Below are 22,230 nucleotides of genomic sequence, written 5' to 3'. Positions count from 1 at the left end.
ATCATATAAAAATAACATATGTTGCATTTTGTTACTAAATTACTTGTGGCATTCTAGCTCTTGGGAGAAACATTTTCTCAATAGTGGCTATGCTTTACATTTAGCAGGAAGGTCCACTAATGACTGAAAAATGCAGTTGGTGTTTTGTCCTTTGCCATTTTTGTGTTTCTCAGGTGTCAAGCTAGCTCTTCTGTGGTCTCACACTGGCATAGTGCTACAGCAACACATCCTGTCTGTTGAATCCCCTCGGGGCTTTCATTTAACCATGTCGCCTGGCATTCACCATAGCTGGCACAGGTTTGCACATCTCATGAGAGAGATGTCTTTGCCTTGGCCTTTCTATGGGATTTGATTATATTGGCGTTGGTCTTGCACTCTAGGAAAGTTGCTCACTTGCTCTTAAAGGACCAAAAGCTAATTGCAGCCTGGATACACTTGCCCAATTCAAACTGAGTCCAATTATAATTTATCTTGCCCCGTGGTTCTCAACTCTTCAAACCAATCTGTTAAAAGAAAATCATTCTTAAGAAGGGCACTTGTCCAAATAAGTCAATTTAACTCTATAAGGGATCATTGCTGCTAAACCAAAACATATCCACCTTCATGTATCTTAGAAGCTTCTCCTTGGTAAAGCGAGTTTTAGCACATTTTAAAAATGGGTAGGGAAGGTTGGCATAGTGCCAGGTGGAACAATCTAAACATTGGACTACACAATAGCCTGGTCTATTAGAACGCATAAAATGTATGAGAATCCTCCACTGGGGTGTAAGGAATAAGACATTAAACATAAAAACAATTAAACACAAAAATAGCCCCCCCCCCTTTGTGGAAATAACACACTGTCAGACACATTTCAACATTCCCACATAATAACACATAATACCAAAAAAAACTAATTAAATATCAGTTGCATATCTTGAGACAATTGTGATCTTCTCAATCCTGGAGCACAGTCTTAAGGTTCAAAAGTGAGAAAATGTCCTTGCAATTCAACTCCTCCCGCCTTTGTCAGCCCCACTCCCCAGTCAGTCTATATCCTTTGAAAGAGATAGCTGTGGGCACTTTGAAAACTTTGGGTTTCAGATACTACATGGGTTGACAATCCTAAAAAGCCAGAGACACAAAGCCCCTCTAGCCTCTTAGTTTGGTCAGAATCGAGTACCATATACTTTCAGAGTTAACACTAAATACATTACTTCTGGTAAATGAACCACCATAGCCTCTAGAGAGCCATGAAAATTTCTGTCCCAGGCTTTTTAGACTGGTCTAACCATGTACAGTCATACCTCATGTTATGTTTGCTTCAGGTTGAGCGTTTTCAGATTGCGTCCCGTGGCAACCCAGAAGTTGTGCATGCACAGATGTGCAAAATGACATCACACACAAGTGCAGAAGCGGTGAATGGTGACCTGCACACAAGCAGACACGCAGACGCAGGTTGCGCTCTGCTCATATTGCGAACAGGCCTCCGGAATGGATCCCATTCGCAACCAGAGGTACCACTGTACTATCTGAAACCAAAGAGTCACATTGGCTGCCAGATGTGAAATAAATTTGCATTATTTTCAGCTCTCCTACCCCATTAAACTAAGAAGCATTTACTTGTTGCAGGGAATAAATGAAGAGGGGGAGAACCATATTGACTATCTTGATTGACCAACCAACCACCATTTCCATTTTTATCTGAACTGGGAAACAACAGTTACCACTTTCAGAACAGGCCAGGAATTCAAATTCATTTCCAACCATGCATTAATATCCTGGCCTGTTCCAAAATTGGAGACCACAGTCCCAGAAGCTACATATCAGATGGTACACTTTACATGGTTATGAATACTCGCTGTGCTGTTTGGAAACCAGTAATGATGGGAAATAGCGAACAAACAAACATCAGTTTTTTATTTACATTTTTCAGATAAATAACCACCCTTAATTGCTCTGATGTGGCGTAGAAAGATGGTGGGGTGGGCTAACTCTTAAGAAGACCAGGGAAAAGAAGGAGGAAATGAACAGGAAAGAAAGATCTCCACATGAAAGAATAGGACAGCATCAGAAGGCATTGGGAAACACCCAAAATGAGACTGGGGTCCACTGCTTGCCTGTTTGTGCTGTAGAAACCAAAACAGCTCCAATTGGGGCTTGGTTAATTATGGAAAATATATGCAGCTCCCCATCAGGCAGCCTTTATTGCAAAACAGAAATTATAGAAATGGACTTTGGGGTTTATGGAAATTGTGTCATGTTGGCTAAAGACCTGCATTGCTTAAAACCCACTACCCTTTAGGGGATTAGCTCACTCTCAGGTGGAAAATCTTACCTCAGTCACTTGGCTGTTTGCCACAGTTGAGAGCAGCAAAGGTGTTGTGTGGGTGCCAATGGAAGGACATTGCAATGTTTGTGTGTCACTGACCTCTGTGGTCAGAAAGGGCAATGGAGATTCTTTTGTACATAGTCAGATGTTCCCAAACTTCACCTTGTTCCGGAAATACTGTTTTGCAATTCTCCAAAAACCTTATATATATGGTCTCCTTTTTCATAAAGGACCTCATCTGGGCTTCAAATCATCTTCTCACTACACTGCCAAAGCGAGATAGCATCAAGCCTCAGCCATGAAGATCCTTTACTTTCTCTTTGCGGTCTTCTTAGTCTTCATCCAAATAATTCCAGGTAAGAGATGGGTGGATAATTCTGAGGTACAGAGTCCAACAATAGGTTTAGAGGTGATTCTATAAACTGGGCAGCATGGAGTCATTCAGCTGTGAATTACACTGTATTTAATAAATTTTTTTTCCATGTAAGTGTGCCTACAAAATAGAGAGCTACCACTCACTTCCTTGCAGCTGCAGGAACTGCAATCCTCAGATAAATTGGCTTACTGAGCCCATGTCAGTCCTGCTTGTACAATGTTATTTGTGCAACGGCTGTATATTTGCAAAGCTAAACAGGGTCCAGTATGGTTTCAAATTGGATTGGGGGGGCTACATGTTGAGATTCCTGCATTACAGAGGCTAGGACTAGATGACAGTAAGAGTAGTTCTACAGTGGAACGGTCTCCCTCCGGAAGTTGTGGACTCTCCTTCTTTGGAGGTTTTAAGTAGAGGTTGGATGGCCATCTGTCCTAGATGCTTTAGCTCAGATTCCTGCATTTCAGGGGGTTGGACTGGCTGACCTTTGTGGTCTCTTTCCAACTTTACAATTCTTTGATTTTTATGATTCATGAAGTCTGTTCCAACTCTACAATTTGATGAATCACTGATTGTATCTAAGCAAACCCCCATAAAAGGATACGGTTGCTAGAGACTTCCCCCAACAAAGGGACCTCAGATGTCCCTTTTGACACCTTCCAAGGCCACCAGACCACCCGCTTCAGTCATCATCATTATTAATTGAGGATATTTGTGTGTGCTTTCTTTGGTTGAAGAGGCTGCATTTGGTTGTGTGCGAGGTTAGCATGGTTCAGTGAAGGCTTCAGATTGGCTACGCACAGGGATTCATTAGTGAGGTTGAAGGGCTGCGGACCCCTCCTGCTGTTCCCTTGAACTCCAGAGAAAGCAGCAAAGGAGAATTGGAAAATGGTCCTAAGGCCTTGGCAAATTGCAGGTGTAATAATAAGGAGTGCTTCCAATGATTTACAGGGCCTTAACATATCAATTGAGCTCCCGTTGCTCGGTCCCAGCTCCTGCCAACCTAGCCATTCGAAAGCACGCCAAAAAAGTGCATGTAGATAAATAGGTACCACTCTGGTGGGAAGGTAAATGGTGTTTCCGTGCACTGCTCTGGTTTTGCCAGAAGCGCCTTAGTCATGCTGGCCACATGACCCGGAAAAACTATCTGCGGACAAATGCCGGCATCCTTGGCCTGTAAAGCAAGATGAGCGCCGCACCCCCAGAGTTGTCTGCGACTGGACTTAACTGCCAGAGGTCCTTTACATTTACCTTTTTTAACATATCAATAACATTAATGTCATATATACTTACAGAGGTCATCCCCCTGTGCATCCTTATTATTAGTATTATTAATAATAACAATATCTTGGGTGGGGGAACATAAAATCATGGAAAGGAAGGGTGGAATTAAGTATCCTGGCACAGGGCATGGCCTCCTTCTGGAATCTTGAGCAGGAGCCAACCCACAATGCAACATTTTGTTGCAGGTCTCACTCAATTGGTAATTTATTAACAGCAGTTCTGAGGGCAGGAGGGCAGGGGATATAACCTTTCTTCTTTTTAAGAGCATTAACAAGCCATAATCGCAATTAAAAAAGAAAGAAAGCAAAACAGGAACAGAAGTGCCTCCAGCACTAAAGTGGTTTGCACAGCTCAGGAGAGGGCAAGCTTCTTTCGCTGAGGGTGTGAGACGAGGTATTGCAGGCCAGTTGCATTCGCAAAAAAGTTTTCTGCTCTGCCCCCTGCATCTCCCCTACTCAGCTCCTACAAGCCAACTCAGGAGGTTCTTTCCCTTTCTCTTTTTTTATTGTAATAGGAAGGGCTGGATATCCTGCAGATGATACCATGGAATGCAGGCTTGTACGAGGTTTCTGTAAATATGGACAATGCCCTCCTAGGACACAACATACTGGGGGAACATGCCAAGACGGACGTCTATTGTGCTGCAAAAGGTAATGCAACTGTCACCAGGATGGTGTTGGGCAGTGTGGTGGCAAGGTTAGCATAGTTGAGGCATACTGCTGGGGGCATCAGATTGGCTCCACCAGTGTGCCTGGACCACCCAAACCTTTCCACTGCCATGCCATCCCCTCTTGCTTTCCTGATCTGCAGCAGGGATCTTGCTGCCAGGAAACCAGGTTTTGGGCACTGCGCCTTCCCACATGGGTCTTAATACAATCATGTTTTCAATTGGACCATTCCAACATCCTTTTCATTCATTCATTCATTCAATCAATCAATCAATCAATCAATCAATCAATCAATATCTGTATCCTGCCTTTCTACCAATTTGTAACCAAATTGTGGCCTTAAAAATCAGAGCATCCTGTGGCTCGACCTCTAATGCAGTACAAAGAGATGCTGTTAGAACAGGAAATCCAGAAGATCCGAACATGCTTGCAGAATTCTCTGAATCACAGACGGTGCTTTTATTCAAGCTCAGCCCCACCAAATGAGCACTGAATGGTAGAAATGTGAATAATTGGTTGCTTTCCTCACATACACTTTCCCCTACGCTGCGTCCTCTTTTGGCTTGAGCTTTTCAAGAGTTGCATAATGTTGGATGCTGCTACTATTATGTCACGGTTCCTCTACAATTCTATGATTCTGTCTCCAGTCTGCTGCTGTAAAGGGTTGAAAACGTGGCTGTCTGACATATAAACCCCTTGCTGCCAACTGTAATACTTGCAAGTCATTGCCATTCAATTCCCACATGAAAATGCTTCCTTTTATATACATGCCAACCAAGTTTTCACTTCACACGTCTGAAAAAGTGGACTAAAGTCTGTGAAGTCCATTATGCTGCAGTCAATTATAGCTAGTCTCCAAGACTCCAGTTGTTTTTTTTCCTGCAAGAGACTATAATGTCTACCCCTCTGCAAATTCCTAATTCTAGGAACTCATCAATAGAATCCTATTCATTTGTAACCAGAAGTACAAATGAAGTCTGGACTAGGATGCCTGAAAAACTCCTTACTCCCATCGTCATTACCAATGCAGACCATAATTGTGTTAGTCAATAATTAGATAAACTGCTCAGTTAATATGAGATGAAGCATAACCATTACGTCACTGCCTCCTTTATTTTGTCCCATAGGGAGAGATTAGAATCAAGACAGCTCCTAATTTTATCAGTATATCGTTGTCTTAGGTTAGGTTGTACGGCTGTAGAGTGTGGGAACTGTAGAGACTTGCCATTTAAGAGTGTATCAGACAAAGTATGACCAGAGTTGGGTATTAATGATCTGTCTTTTATTTCGGTAGTCCTTGGAGTCAATGAGCCAAGTACAGTCAATGCAAGACCTCTGATATTCTTCTCTGTCTACTTCTGAAATGGCTGAGATTAGCTTTGGAGTCAAGGGTGAAGAGCTGCTTATCTGAATGGATTTAAGTGCTGGAGAAAATCGACCCCTTCCTCGATTCACACAGTTCTGTATGCAACATTTTGGAAATGAAACAAATTCCCAATAGTTAATAAAAGGTTAAAAAAAGGGGATTTCTCTGCTGTGACATTGAAAACCAATGGTGTTGAAAGATGGAGAAGGAAAATATTTTTTAATAATAATAATCCGTTTTTCTAGATTTATTAAAAGTTATGTATTAAATTGGGGAATATTTGTTATAAAAATACATAAGGTGAAATGTATGATCTATTGCCTTATGATATGCATTATAACATGCATATTTTAAAAGTCTTCTCTTTCATGCACCTTTTAGTTTGGATTGGAGCAAGACTTCCAATCATGCTAGGAGAAGAACAATGGATTGTAATAGGTCTACTCTAAACATCACTAATTATGGTTTTATGTCCATATTTCCCAGTCCCTCTCTTTCTCTGGCACTCTGCAAGTACTATGTGGCATTGTCTTATATCCCATGTTAATTGTGATCCCTGTAGATCACCACAACCTCATATGGATCTTTGGACAGACACACTAGTCTAAAAAGTCTTTGGTCACTGTGAATGCAAACATGCAATATGGGGTGTGTTATTTGCATTGATTGATCATTCTGTGTTTTTTTCTCCTGCAAAACCTTAATAAAAAAAATTCATCTTCAACAGGACAATTTGAAGCATTTATTTTCTTTCTGTCTGTGGATCCACAAATAATGGCTTACTCTCTCCGTTTCTAATTCAAAACACTTATCCATCTCTTCCCCATTGCCAGTTCTCTCTCTTCGTAATACATAACTTATATGGATTGAAGGTGACTAACCTTGATCAAGCCAATGGCCACATTGATCCATGGCCAGCCCTCTGAGGCCCACATTTCAAAGGGAGCATGGCAAGAAATGCTGCTCTGAAGGTTGCCTTCCAAAAGAGTTTCTCAAGCAGTTATTTCTCTCTCCCTCTCCCTCTCCACCCCCCTCACACACACCACCCTTCCAAGTGTCCCTATTTTCCAGGGAGGGTCCCAGATTTACAGAAGCCATCCCACAATGTCCAGCTGAAGAAAGTGTGCTGGGGAGACAACACGTTCAGTAAACAATGAAGAAATGCAAAAATACATTTTGCTTGCCTTTAGTTACAAAACCAAAAAGTCTTCTTACATTAAATCTATAAGTATGATCAATCCATTCACCAGGGTACTGAGAGAGGTATACACTGCTCTTTATATACTATACCCAATTGCTGACACAGTTTAATTACCACAACTTAACAGCATCTGCTATACTGCTTCACAACTGTAAAACTAGGTCATGATATTTACTCTGGCCTTCTATCAGTTGAAGCTGATAGAAGGCACTCCAACCCACTGAGGCTAACTTAGCCTCAAGCAACAAGAAAGGATCCAGGAGGACCCCCAAGCTATGAACTTGCTCCTTCAGAGGAAGTGTAACCCCATCAAGAGCAGGCAACCTCCCTCCCATCTGGTCTAGGGAACCCCCCAGTAACAGTGCCTCAGTCCTATCTGGATTGAGCTTCAGTCATCCAGTCCATTACCAAGGCAAGACACTGGTCCGGCACTTCCACTGCCTCACCTGCAGATGTAAAGGAGAAATAGAGCTGAGGGTCATCAGCATACTGCTGACAAAGTACTCCGAACCTCTGGATAACCCTACCCAGCAGATTCATGTAGATGTTAAACAACATGGGGGATAGGACTGAGCCCTACAGAACCCCACATTGAAGGTTCCACAAGGCTGAAAACCACTCCCCCAGTAATACCCTCTGGGAACACCCATCCAAGTAGTACTGGAACCACTACAAAGCAGTGCCACCCATCCTTAGTTTGGAGAGTCGCTCCAGCAGGATACCATGATTGATGGTATCGAAAGCCACTGAGAGGTCAAGAGCAATTAACAGGGACATGATTCCCTTGTCTTTCTCTCAACAGAGGTCATCATATAGGCAGAACCATAGCTAGGTGATCTTGCACCCCTGGAAGAACCATCCCGATTGCGCCCCCAAGCCATGGACAAATTAGCTCTTCTTTCTGCCTCTCCTCCAACACCCCCCCTCCACCCATTCAATTCACCCTCTATTAAAAACCATTTCTTATGAGGCAATAATCAATTTTTATATCAATGGACATATTTTTAGCTGATGTTGCACCACCCCCATCACCTGTGCCCCTGGCGCGGGCCCACCTCACCACCCCCTAGCTACAGCCTTGCATACAGGTTGACCAAAGTGGTTTCTGTGCCTAAACGAGGCCTAAACCCTAATTGAATTGGATCCAGAAAGCCAGATGATGATGATGATGATGATGATGATGGAATAAGACATCCCTATTTTGACTGGAGAAATGTTGAGGGGTATGGCCACACACATTTTGGGAGGGTCTTGGTGAGCAGGAATGTTTCTAAATTCATCCTGTACGTTAATAATGAAGGATACAGACACACTTCATCAAGGGAGGGCATTCCACAAATAGGATACAGGATGTACATATATGGACACAGCACCGCCCACAACATCTACCCATTTTTCAAAGTGTCCTTTCTTCTCACCCCCCCCCCCTCACCACAACATTGCGCTAAAGACCCAGAAGTATTTGTGAACACTCTGTAACCTGGAGTTCTGGTGAACTCACTTCTCTCTCAATGTCACTGCTACTTATTAACATATTAAATGGTTGCAATACCTGGAAAAAACCCAGCATATTTTATCCCACCTCCCTTTCCCTCCAATCCCAGGTCTTTGGTAGAAACTGCCCACTACCAGTTCAGAACAGGCTATATGAGTTCTAATACATTTTGTGACTCCCTGCGTCAATAGTTAAATAACTCAGGACATGAGTAGATTTATTGAGGGCTACCATTAGGAATGCTGAATGAGAAGGGTAATCCCATTTGGGTCAGGCCCTTCTCCAGATTTTGCAGTGCTGACCAATGCACAAGAACTGTGCCCCAAAATATGTATTTTACATGAAAGTTGTGTACATAAAAGTGTAGTTTATGGATGAACGAATTAAAAAACATTGAAAAGATTTTAACTGGTATAAAAAAATGTGTGTTGCATGTAAAAAGTACATTTGAAATGCATGCAGTTTAAAACAAGGCCTTTCACGCACTATTTTTTTTAAAAAAATGATAAAATAAAATACTAGAGTGCTGCATTTGGTTTTGCAAGCATTTGGCCTTCATGAGATAGCTTTATAAAGAGATGTGAAGGTAGGCCATTCTCTAAGTCTCACCACTCTCTCAGGTAGGCTTGGTAGGAACACAGGAAAGGGCCATCTGAGTTGCTAGTCATTACCACATCTTATGGAAATAAGTTCCATAGGAACATAAAAAAACAACCCTGCAAAATACCCAGGTCTGCCTGCAAAATACCCAGGTATTACTGCATCCTATTCCTCTAGTTGCCAACCACATCCCTATGAGATGCCATCAAGCAAGACAGGAGGGCAGTAGCACTTTTTGGCTTGCGTCCTATAGCAACTGTCATAGAGAAGAATATGGACTCTGCCACTGGAGGTAATGTATAGTCATCATCAATAAGAATCAGAGCTGTACATCAAATCTGGCTGAATCCTGGACCCTGAACTGAACTGGATTGATTCTGATCAAAATTCAACTAGATTGAGTTCATAGGTTGGAATGCCCTTCTTATGAACATCTGCTGGAAGCAGACAACTGGAGGAGATGGACTTTGGTCTGAATCAGCAAGCCACCTCTGTTCTACTCCAATCCGAAGTCCTTTGTGGAAACAGCCCACCAACAACTAGGGAATGGAAAAAAACACCATGTTGCGTAATTGTGACATTTTGGCCACCTTATGTATCCAAAGGGGGGGGGGGTAGTTTTGTAATACGCTTGAATACCTCTTTAATTTGTAACTCTAAGTGGATTATTAACCCCCCTTTTCCTCTTGGGTCCCACACCAACTTCATAAATAGCCAGCTCCTCAGTTGCCAAATTCTACTTGACCTGACTTTCAGATTCCTGTCTCTAGCAAGGATTGCATTGAGCTTCAGCCATGAAGACCCTTTTCCTTATCTTTGCCATTGTTCTGATTTCATCCCAAGCTGTACCAGGTAAGAAGACCCATAGGGTCTCTATGAGAAATAGAGCTCAAAGCAAATTTGCTTGGTAGATGTCTGCTATTTATCAGCAGCCTTGGGAAGTGGTGGGTGTTTTGGTTTACAGAAGTGTTTGTGCATGTATGTGTCTTCCCAGTGAGAAGGGAATTTAAGGATGACTTCTGGCTCTGGACCTCTTTCTTCACTGTGAGAGAGTACTACAGGCCAATAGTGTCTTTGCAATGTACGCTTGTTTATAAATATACAAGCAGAGCATATTGAGAGCAAGGCAGCTCCTGAAGCTGATAGCACAACCACCAATCCTGAATTGAGTTCCCAAAGAAAATCCTTTTCTGTCACCAACCCACACTCAGCACTGCTAGAAGACAACTTGGTTGGCTAAATCAAGCCAAGTTCCCTACTCTGTGTTCAACTATTCTTCCCAAATTGATTGAAGGTACATAAGTAAAGGTAAAAGGACAGGGGTCCTGACCATTAGGTCTAGTCGTGACCGACTCTGGGGTTGCGGCACTCATCTCGATTTATTGGCCAAGGGAGATGGCGTACAGCTTCCAGGTCATGTGGCCAGCATGACTCTGGTGAACCAGAGCAGCACACAGAAACACCATTTACCTTCCTGCCGGAGTGGTACCTATTTATCTACTTGCACTTTGACGTGCTTTCGAACTGCTAGGTTGGCAGGAGCAGGGACCGAGCAATGGGAGCTCACCCCGTCATGGGGATTCGAACTGCCGACCTTCTGATTGGCAAGTCCCAGGCTCTGTGGTTTAACCCACAGCACCACCCGCGTTGGCAAGCAAAAAAGAGTTTTTTCTCGGGGGCGGGGAGGTGGGGTTACAAAATTATAGGGACAGACCAGTTCTAATGATCAAAGCATTGGAACGATAAAAATGTGCCTGCCTCTAATAAAAGAGAGTGTATCTTTGTAAGTTGACACCAGTGACTTTTTAAACTAGTGAATCTATCACAAGACTGACTTCTCATAGCAACTGGCATAGAATAAACCAATGACTTTATTATTGCATCTTTTCAACCAGGCATTGAGATGAGATTTGTCTGTTTGACTCCTGTTAGACTGTTTTATTGGCTGGAAATGTTAAATTGATGTGTTTTAAATGCAGCTTTATGGGTGGTTGTTGACTATGTTAGATTTCACTTTTGGTATTTCCCAGCCCGAGTCAAGCACTATTTATGCCACATAACCTCTCGACAAATGACAGTCAATCAATAAGGTGATGTTTGTTGTTTCCTAGGCTTGGAAATAGGTCTGAGGTGAGGATAGGAATGGAAGGAATGACTGCTGATGTCATAAAGACATTCATATCTTGCTAAAGCTGGGGAAAGGGGTACCTTTATGTAGTTTGCCCCTTCCAGCTACACAATTGTATAGGAAGAGGAATTTGGGAGACTCTTGGGGGAAAGGCTACAGTTTCACCAAGCACAGATAGTTATCTTTCCAGAAGAAAGTCTCCAATTTGTGCCAAAAACAAAACAAAACAAAAATCAGGAGGTGGACATGTCCGAAACCAAGGGTGGAGGAATCCATCCTCTGGAGAACCACAAAGGGAGACTTCCTACCACCATGTTGATTTTGTACCAATAGCTCTGTTCCTTTGATGTAATACAGTAGCTTCCTTCAGATTGACTCAGGAAAAAACCCCTGACTTTTCCTTCTTCTTTTTCTGGAAAAGCTCCATTCATTTCAAAGGTGATTTTGCTATAATATGCTCAGCTCTATTGGGAAACATTCGATGCAAGTAATTATACCCCTTCCCCCTTTTATGGTGGTTTTTTTTGGGGGGGGGCAATAAATGATCACCAGTGCTTGTTTGTTTTTCTGAAACAAACAGGGACATGTTTGCTTCTGCATGGTTCTAACTGAACTTGCATTTCTTTGTTGACATTTCAGTTTATTCTGCAAACCCGTTTATCGCAGTGGGGAATTGGGCTCAGTCCATAGGCTGCCTTGTTTTTCCTTTTTCATCTTGAGCAGTTCTCACGGGTGGAATCTTTTTTGGTTTGTGATATACAGGGGATGCCCAGGCGCCTGAGGATACAATTGCATGTGGCCGGAGTGGTGGTGGCTGTCAAGTTGGGGCTTGCAGACCCGGTTTCCAAAATGTGGGGACCTGCAGAGGAGGAATGATGTCCTGCTGCAGATGGTAAGTGATAGCCCCTGTATATGACATTTTTGCTGAGTTAGAGTAGCCAAAAAGAGAAGGCACCAGAAAGGAGGGCATTGTTGTTGTTCTTTAGTCATTTAGTCGTGTCCGACTCTTTGTGACCCAGGCACTCCTGTCTTCCACTGCCTCCCGCAGTTTGGTCAAACTCATGCTGGTAGCTTCGCGAACACTATCCAACCATCTCGTTCTCTGTCGTCCCCTTCTCCTTGTGCCCTTCATCTTTCCCAACATCAGGGTCTTTTCCAGGGAGTCTTCTCTTCTCATGAGGTGGCCAAAGTATTGGAGCCTCAGCTTCACGATCTGTCCTTCCAGTGAGCACTCAGGGCTGATTACCTTAAGAATGGATCGGTTTGATCTTCTTGCAGTCCATGGGACTCTCCAGAGTCTCCTCCAGCACCATAATTCAAAAGCATCAATTCTTCAGCAATCAGCCTTCTTTATGGTCCAGCTTTCACTTCCATACATCAGTACTGGGAAAACCATAGCTTTTACTATATGGACCTTTGTTGGCAAGGTGATGTCTCTACTTTTTAAGATGCTGTCTAGGTTTATATGTACAGATACAAACTTAGAAATAACAGACTAGCATTTAAACAGAAACACAATAAATCTCACCATTGTGAGGAAGACTATTGCCAGGGGAGGTGCCTTCTCAGTCTGCTGTTCAAGCGCTAAGCTGCTGTAGATGAGCAACTTCAAGGTCCTCACTGCTCTCCATTCTTACGGGCTGGTGGGCTTGGATCAGAAAGCCCTCCAGAGAAAGGACTTCTTCAAATAGAGCAGAGGTGGGGAGACTTCAGACCTTGGGGTTGAGTGTGACAGACCCAGGCCTCACTATATGGACTTTGCTTCTCTCCTTGGACCAAGATCCCATCCCAGGCCACACGTCTTACCACCCCTCCTCAAGTGCTTCTGTCTGGCTGAAATCTGGCCTTGAACTGTAGTACAGTGCTACCTCAGGTTACAGACGCTTCAGGTTACAGACTCCACTAACCCAGAAATAATAAGAACTTTACTTCAGAATGAGAACAGAAATCGTGCAGTGGCGGCACAGTGGCAGCAGGAGGCCCCATTAGCTAAAGTGGTACTTCAGGTTAAGAACAGTTTCAGGTTAAGAACGGACCTCCAGAACGAATGAAGTTCTTAACCAGAGGTACCACTGTATGTCTGTTTCTTGCCTCAATGGAGAATGGAAAGATGTGTGTGCACAAGAACCTCTGGTTTGTGTGTAGCTGGGATGTACACATACATATAGTGCAAAGGTGGGATACACATCCATATCTCCATCCACTTTTGTTTCTGGCTCTGTCCACCAGTGGTATGTTATCCCTAGAATGTTTCCAATGAAGGCATGAGGTCTTTGGGCAAAAAGATATTCTCTGCCCTTGAAACAGACTCTTCTGACAGCACTTCCAATGGATAATTGACATCTGCGGTCCTGCACAGTTTTAGCTTAAAAACATGTAAGGAAGTATTGCTGAGAATGTCCCTAGGGTTTGGGGTGTGGCATAATCATTTAAATAAAGTTGGACAAGGGTCCCCCCCCCCTCATATTTGCTCCACCAGGGGTGAGGAGCCACTGGCCCATGGGATTGATGAGTCCGCTGGGGTTTGCCCATGCAACCTTCCCTTCCTCTTCCCTTCTATACCTTCCTACATGTTGAATGGAGGATCCTCAAGACCATGTTCCAGGGCCATATTTCCGTGCAAGTGACATGACCTGCGTGGAACACCCTCCCGTCAGATGTCAAGGAAATAAGCAACTACAGTGGTACCCTGGTTCTCAAACTTAATCCATTGTGGAAGTCCATTCCAAAACCAAAGCCTTCCAAAACCAAGGTGCGCTTTCCCATAGAACAAAAAGGATTAGCCCGTTTCAGACTTTTAAAAACAACTCCTAAAACAGCAATTTAACATTGAATTTTACTATCTAATGAGACCATTGATCCATAAAATGAAAGCAATAAACAATGTACTGTATTTTAAAATAAATAAGTCAGTATTGTAGATGATAAAAATCTAAATTATTATTATTATTATTTTAATCGGCACTGATGATAGTCACTGTTTGGATGGGGGGCTTTTATCCATTTCCACAGTCACACAATCCATCAATCAGTAGCCAAACTGGGTTCCACACAGTCAAAAACAACAACAACAAATTAACCAAAAAAGTCTCAAAAACAAAATCGCAAAATAATTAGCAAAAACAAAAAGCGCCAAACTTAATCCATTCCAGAAGTCCGTTTGACTTCCGAAATGTTCGAAAACAAAGGCACAGCTTCTGATTGGTGCAGGTGCCCTGGAAACAATAGCCAACAGCTGCATCGGATATTCGGCTTCCGAAAATCTTTTGAAAACTGGAACACTTACTTCTGGGTTTTTGGCATTTGAGAACCAAAGTACCACTGTATCTGACTTTTAGAAGACATCTGAAGGCAGCCCTGTTTAGGGAAGTTTTTTATGTTTGATGTTTTGTCGTGTTTTTAATATTCTATTGGGAGTCACCCAGAGTGGCTGGGGAAATCCAGTCAGATGGGCAGGGTATAATTTATTATTATTATTATTATTATTATTATTATTATTATTATTATTATTAATGCTTCTCATTCCAACCCCATTCACTACAACAAGGCTTGTATGGCTAAAGTTGCTGGTGATTTGTGCTCCCTTTCTAAACTTTCTAAGCTTTCTAAACTTGACTTTCTTCTCTTTCCACAGGCCTCGCCCAGGAGCATAAGTTATCCGGCGAGATTTGAGTAGCACAAATGGCTCTGAAGGTTCCCAGTCCTGGTACCTGGATACAGAGTGTTCACATGGAGTGCAAACCTTGGGAAAACCAGGGAATTTAATCTTAAAAAACACACAGCTGGTATTGCTAGTTAGGTTACAATGGCTTCCCTGTGCAATAAAGGTGAATAATATCTTTCTGCTCCTTGTTTCTGTTTTTAATCACTTAAAACACACTCGTTCTTTGGTCTGACGAATCTGGGATTGAGCATGTTCCACTTGGCTGGGCACAGCCTGGCCAAAGTTCAACTTACATTTCAAATTCCAAGCTGCTTCAAGACCTTCACAGTCAAAAGTGGGAAATTAATAATTTTTTTTAAATGAAATAGCATTTCCTATGCCTCGTTGATTTAACTGGGAGGGACTTGAGCATGTAATTAATTATCATATTGAAAGCCCTTTATCCCTGATCAAGCTAAGGGGGGGGGGGGAGAGAGAGAGAGAGACTGTACAGTGGTACATCGGGTTAAGTACCGTACTTAATTTGTTCTGGAGATCCGTTCTTAACCTGAAACTGTTCTTAACCTGAAGCACCAGTTTAGCTAATGGGGCCTCCTGCTGCTACCGTGCTGCCAGAGCACAATTTCTGTTCTCATCCTGAAGCAAAGTTCTTAACCTGAAGCACTATTTCTGGGTTAGCAGAGTCTGTAACCTGAAGCGTATGTAACCTGAAGCATATGTAACCTGAGGTACCACTGTATATGGGTAAAGGATTGAAGCCCTGGGAAGTAGGATTTCCTGATAGATGTTTACTGGTCCAAGGTCAGGCTGTGAGCTTCATGGATTTGAACCCTGGTCTCCCAAGTGCTGGTCCAGCACTCTTAACTGCTACAGTGTGCTTTTTCACATTGGGAATGGTAAAACTGAGAGTCCTAGTCCTTTTTCCAGTATAGTGAAAAAATACTTTACTGGGGCTCTGGAGTGCCCACACTGCTCCTGTTACAGTAAGAGAGGAGGAAGAAAATTGCAGCATAGGAGATGAGATTGGCAACTTATTTCATCATTGTTCAAACTGGATCTGTGCAAGAGTTGAATATCAGGTTGAATATTGGGGAGTATGTGCAATGCATCATGCAGAGATACAAAGAGCCCCCTTTGGCTTACAGCAGCCTGCAGCTATTATTGATTTATTTACCTATGACATGACTAGCAGTTGACTCTCTTCTGCCTTGGGTCATCCCTGGAAATGTTTTGATGCTAGGATATGCTTTGAAAAGGTAAAGGTAAATGACCCCTGACAGTTAAGTCCAGTCGCAGACAACTCTGGGGTTGTGGCACTCATCTCGCTTTACTGGCCGAGGGAGCCGGTGTTTGTCCACAGACAGTTTTTCCGGGTCATGTGGCCAGCATGACTAAGCCGCTTCTGGCAAAACCAGAGCAGCACACGGAAACTCTGTTTGCCTTCCCGCCGGAGTGGTACCTATTTATCTACTTGCACTGGCATGCTTTCGAACTGCTAGGTTGGCAGGAGCTGGGACTGAGCAACGGGAGCTCACCCCGTTGTGGGGATTCGAACCGCCGACCTTCTGATTAGCAAGCCCAAGAGGCTGAGTGGTTTAGACCACAGCACCACCCATGTCCCAGGACAAGCTTTAGAAATAGGTAAAAAGAAAGGATGTGGTGGGACCTACATGGAAAAGGAAGTTCACAGAGGGGGAATGGGCAAGATTTTATTAGGTCATTTGCTGCATCTTTCTCCCTAAAACAAATAGAATACTAAAGGGTATGCAACACTTGCAGAAAGTCCCCTCAATGGGACTATCAATACTATATATATAGTATTGATATATATATAGGGGGGGGGGACAGGGGCGGGATGTTTGGATCAGGAAAACAGAGCACCAACTCAGAGACTATGAATTGTATTCAGTTTCCCCCATGTTCTACATAGATGTATTGGAATGAATGGATATGGCCAGACAAACAAAGAATGGGAACAAAAGAACAGCAAGAAGTCAGATAGCTTTTACTCAACTTCGTTTAATTTTAGTTACAGATAGGTAGCCGTGTTGGTCTGCCATAGTCAAAAAAAAAAAAAAATTCCTTCCAGTAGCACCTTAAAGACCAACTAAGTCAGTTCTTGGTATGAGCTTTCGTGTGCATGCACACTTCTTCAGATACCGTATCTGAAGAAGTGTGCATGCACACGAAAGCTCATACCAAGAACTGACTTAGTTGGTCTTTAAGGTGCTACTGGAAGGAATTTTATTTTTTTTCGTTTAATTTTATTACATGTGGGATTTAAAAAGAACCTGAATAAAAAATCTCAGCCGCCCCCCGGAATTTTTTTTTGAAAGATACTTAAAGGGGGGGATTAATAATCATCATTATCATCATCTTTTATTTATATCCTGCCTTCCCTGGCCGAAGTTGGGCTCAGGGCAGCTAACATTGGTATAAAATCAAACAATAATTAAATTACCTTCTAAAAACAGGTCGAAATCAAATTAAAGTCTAATTAGATGGCTTTCTACGGGGTTGGTTAATTATAGGTGCGACATTTGTCTTCAGCCTCCTCACGCATTCTTACCTGAAAAGAAATGACAAACAAATGTTTTAAAAGGATTTTAAGAAATTGTTTTAAATTTGCTTCGACACATTTGACTATGAGGGTATTAAAAACTCCAGATTTAATTGGAAGAAGGATTCTGGTTTTGAGTCATTGTGTTTGCTGTCTTCATTGTATGCCTAGTCTAGGATTGTCAACCAGGTCTGGGAAAGGTATATCTTGCTCCTGATCCTGTCTTCTTGAGGTACTTCCCCTACAAACAGTAGCCTCCATGTTTGCTACCTTTTCTGTGAGTGTTTGTTTTAGAAGCCAGACTTTGGTCTTCTGTGCCTTGCGCATGACTGAGGCCTCATCTACTATATGCTCCCAGTATAAGTTAAACAAGCTATAGATTACGGCCCCACTCTCTTGGGGGCCCCAAATAAACTAAAGGAAAAAATACATATTTTGTTATGTGCAAATGTCTTTACATAGCTATTAGGTCCATAAATTAAAGGTAAAGGGACCCCTGACTATTAGGTCCAGTTGTGGCCGACTCTGGGGTTGCGGTGCTCATCTCGCTTTATTGGCCAAGGGAGCCAGCGTACACCTTCCGGGTCAGGTGGCCATCATGACTATGCCACTTCTGGCAAACCAGAGCAGCGTACGGAAACGCCATTTACCTTCCCGCCGGAGCGGTACCTATTTATCTACTTGCACTTTGACGTGCTTTCGAACTGCTAGGTTGGCAGGAGCAGGGACCGAGCAACGGGAGCTCACCCCGTCACGGGGATTCAAACCGCCGACCTTCTGATCAGCAAGCCCTAGGCTCTGTGGTTTAACCCACAGCACCACCCGCATCCCTTAGGTCCATAAATTACCATATAGCATATATTCAACAACAACAACAAAACAGCGACAATTTGTTGTTGACAAAGGACAGCTGGACATATAAAGGGCCCCATTACCTTCAGTAGCTTAGGGCCTCATCAAACCTAAATGCAGCCCTGGCTCCCAGGGAGAGAGTTTGCCAGTGTGACTTCCTCATCTGTGCTGAATTCACCCCTCATCACTTCTTATTCCTTCTGTGCTTGCTCCTTTGATTGTATGTATGTTGTGTGTTTGTTGAATCTTTATTAGAGTTTGGATTTGAAGAAGAGTTTGTATTTGATATTCCGCCTTTCACTCCCTTTAAGGAGTCTCAAAGCGGCTAACATTCTCCTTTCCCTTCCTCCCCCACAACAAACACTCTGTGAGGTGAGTGGGGCTGAGAGACTTCAAAGAAGTGTGACTAGCCCAAGGTCACCCAGCAGCTGCATGTGGAGGAGCGGGGAAGCGAACCCGGTTCACCAGATTACGAGACTACCGCTCTTAACCACTACACCACACTGGCTTACTGGCTAATTCCTGAGTCTTCTTTAAGGTGCATTGGCAATGGGCTAATTTAATTTGCTTCCAACATTGTAAAGAAAGATCCACACTCATTCACTGTGCCATAAGACTCCATCTTGTCAGGGCTTCTTGAAATTAACACAGTCCCTTCAGAAAGCCCTGGCTGGGATAGAGTTTTACACACAAAAGTGCAAAATGTCTTCTGTTAAAGTAAAATAATAATAATTAAAAGAGCTCCTGGCCAGCCCCCAGTAACATGTTTCCATCCATCCACCTTCTGAAAGAGGCAGAAAATAAACATTTCTCAGGGAGCAATCTTCATGATGGCAGCAGGATTCAGCAGGGCAATAATTCTGGTGCTGCAGCTCCCAGCCAATAGCACATGACTAGATAGTTCAGCTGAAGAATTTGGATTTGATATCCTGCTTTATCACTACCCTAAGGAGTCTCAAAGCAGCTAACATTCTCCTTTCTCTTCCTCCCCCACAACAAACACTCTGTGAGGTGAGTGGGGCTGAGAGACTTCAGAGAAGTGTGACTGGCCCAAGGTCACCCAGCAGCTGCATGTGGAGGAGCGGGGAAGCGAACCCGGTTCACCATATTACGAGTCCACTGCTCTTAACCACTACATTACACTGGCTTGGTTAGAGCATGGTGCAGATAACTCTAAGGCTGCAGATTTCATCAGCTGTATAGTCCTGCATTACAGAGGGTTGGACTAGATGATCCTTAGGGTCCCTCTCAACTTGCTTCTATGCTTCTATCACTTTGGGAGCATATCTGTGATATTCCTCTTGCCCGAAAATTTAAGAGTCTAGAGGTGTGGGACCTCAGGTCTTGGAGCTATGAGACGCAGGTAGGTGGAAAAAAAAGTCTTGGTAAATATGATATGTCTGCCATCTCCATATTGGTCCTGTCTGGTATCTAATGCTCACCATTTTACAGCAATCTTCAAAAGAACATTTTCCATGAATACTTTCACATTCGCAGCGAAGGCGGCCTTTCTCTTGGCATAGTGCTCCTCCGTGTGCACAATCATGGTGGCCAGTGAATCCTGCATATATGAAAATGATAGAAATATCAAGAGCCCAAACCAGTTCAAGATGCTGTTCAGTGAGCAAGTATGAGAAAGTGCAGAAGATGCCATCCCTCCCCACATGCAAATAAAAAAAGATTTTGTGTAGGTTAAAGGGGTAATAATTACTTGGAAAGATCTGCAGGGTTTGGAACTGTAACCGGTGACGGGCTTTCATATTCAGAAGGTGAGCCTTAGCATCTAGAGCAAACGTAGGATTGAGGCCTTACATGGCCTTCCATCTGACCCTCTGTGTCATCAGCCTCAAGGAATTGTCATGGGCACACACAGTCGGATCAAGAGAGGAGGTGGAAGACCTCACCAAATTAGACCTCAGCAACATGGGGGAGGTGCCCAGGGTGGACGGGGAGGTGACGGCAGGATCCAAAGAGATATTGGAACCAGGGGAGGAGAGTGGTTGGTGAGAAAATGTACAACCTGATCCCTGGGAAGGGCTGAGCAGGTTGCTGGAGTAGTACATTTCTTCTAAATGTTCTAGTCAACTTGTTGCAATGCTACCTCTGGCACCTACTCCTGTGGAGGAGACACCAGATGACAGGACTGATGCTGAGCTGATGCTGATGACTCCCCTGTCTCCTAGGTCAAGGAGATCGCAGAACACTCAGGCCCAATGCATTCAAGGAGTGCCCATTTGGTTGCCTCATGGTGGTTGTGCTGAAGACTATGGTCATCCCTCTTCTTAGAGGGAAGGGACAGGGGCATGCCACTCATTGGTTCAATGTCTCAACTTGAGACATTCCTCATGCAATTTACCTGCTGTGCCTTTGAACCCTTGCCTTCCTTATGTAACCTGACTGGAACATTTTGACAGAAACAGAAACCCAAGTTGGAGTTCTTTGTCAAGTAGCAAGGGTCAGGGCACATCCTAGGCCATCTTGAATCCTCTTTCTATCTTCTGCTGTATTAGCTACCCTTCCATCTGAAAATTTGATAAGCATCCCCTCAATTCCTTCATCCAAATTGTTCATAAAGATATTGAACTACAACTGGTCTAGGACAAAACCCTGTGGCATCCACTTGTAATTCCCAGGATGATAAGGAACCATTGGCGAGCACTCTCTGAATTTTGTCAGTCAACCAGCTACAGATCCACCTAACAGTATCGTCACTTAGCCCACATTTTACAAGCTTTTAGCTCTGTGACAATAGACATTGGACCAGGCTACTGAGCAGATATGGGTCTGCCTCAGTTCCCAAAGTGTTCAGCAAAGCTTTTCATAACTGGGTATGAGGAAGACCAGAAGCTGGAGGTGACCCAAAGTCATAACAGTCTAGCAGCTGTTCTGCATGGAGTAGAATTTTTTAATATGAATAACAAAATGGAATAAAACATACCTAGATCTGCATAAAGCATCAAGAAAAGGACAACAAAGGGAAGCAAAGAAATCTTCATCATGATTGAAAGTTTCCAGTGGAAGTTCTGTATCACATGGGATGTGAGATGTTAATCTCATGGGATGTGAGATGTTAGTGCAGGCCAGGGATGGTCCTTCAGTTTATATACTACTCTGGGTACTCAAATGTGCGAAGCCAAGGAAGTTTAGGAATTGTTTATTGCATCTCTTGGTTTAATCAACCTTTCCAAAGGAGAGGTTCTATCAAGGGTTATCAGCAGTGCCAGCTATTAAGAATGGTCAGCCGTGACCACCAAGTGGAGACAACATGTACAAAGGGAAATATGCCCCTGCTGGGGTCAGCCATGGGGAAAGAACACATCTTCCTTATGATCCCCTGAAACTTAATTATTTTATTCACTATTACATTTCAATCCCATGTTTTCTTGAAGGACCTCAAGGTACATGGTTATCCCCCATCCTCATTTTATCCACACAATAATGCTAGGAAGTAGGATAGTCTTAGAGAAGTTCACTGGTCTGGGGTCATGCAGTTAGCTTCCATGGCTGAGCAGGTATTCAGACCTTGGTTTTTTCATAGTTCACTGAGCCAAAAAGGTTGTCTACCCCAGTCTTTGCATGGGGACTTGAAGACTGGCATGAAGCTACTTTCAGCTCTAGAAGCCAGCAAGTTTCAGCAGTGAGAAGCAGTTGGAGGAGGAATTTAAGGCCTTCCCTCTCAGTATGCATTGTGAGTTTAGCTGTTTATCTTAGCGGGGCTAAGCAGTGAT

The 22,230-nt window shown here is 43.3% G+C and overlaps 2 long non-coding RNA genes across 2 annotated transcripts; both read left to right on the top strand.

Annotated features, from left to right (window-relative positions):
- The first annotated feature begins 2,508 nt into the window (after positions 1 to 2,508).
- On the top strand, positions 2,509 to 6,726 carry LOC310842060. Its single transcript, XR_014562797.1, has 3 exons — positions 2,509 to 2,667; positions 4,483 to 4,618; positions 5,931 to 6,726. It is a non-coding gene; the product is annotated as an uncharacterized lncRNA (long non-coding RNA).
- A 3,189-nt stretch (positions 6,727 to 9,915) lies between these two features.
- On the top strand, positions 9,916 to 15,264 carry LOC310842059. Its single transcript, XR_014562796.1, has 3 exons — positions 9,916 to 10,150; positions 12,189 to 12,318; positions 15,061 to 15,264. It is a non-coding gene; the product is annotated as an uncharacterized lncRNA (long non-coding RNA).
- Positions 15,265 to 22,230: the final 6,966 nt, after the last annotated feature.

The sequence above is a fragment of the Podarcis gaigeae genome (assembly GCF_964106915.1).
Source record: "Podarcis gaigeae genome assembly, chromosome: 3".
In the NCBI taxonomy this organism is placed as follows: domain Eukaryota; kingdom Metazoa; phylum Chordata; class Lepidosauria; order Squamata; family Lacertidae; genus Podarcis; species Podarcis gaigeae.
This window is presented reverse-complemented; position numbering and strand designations above follow the sequence as displayed.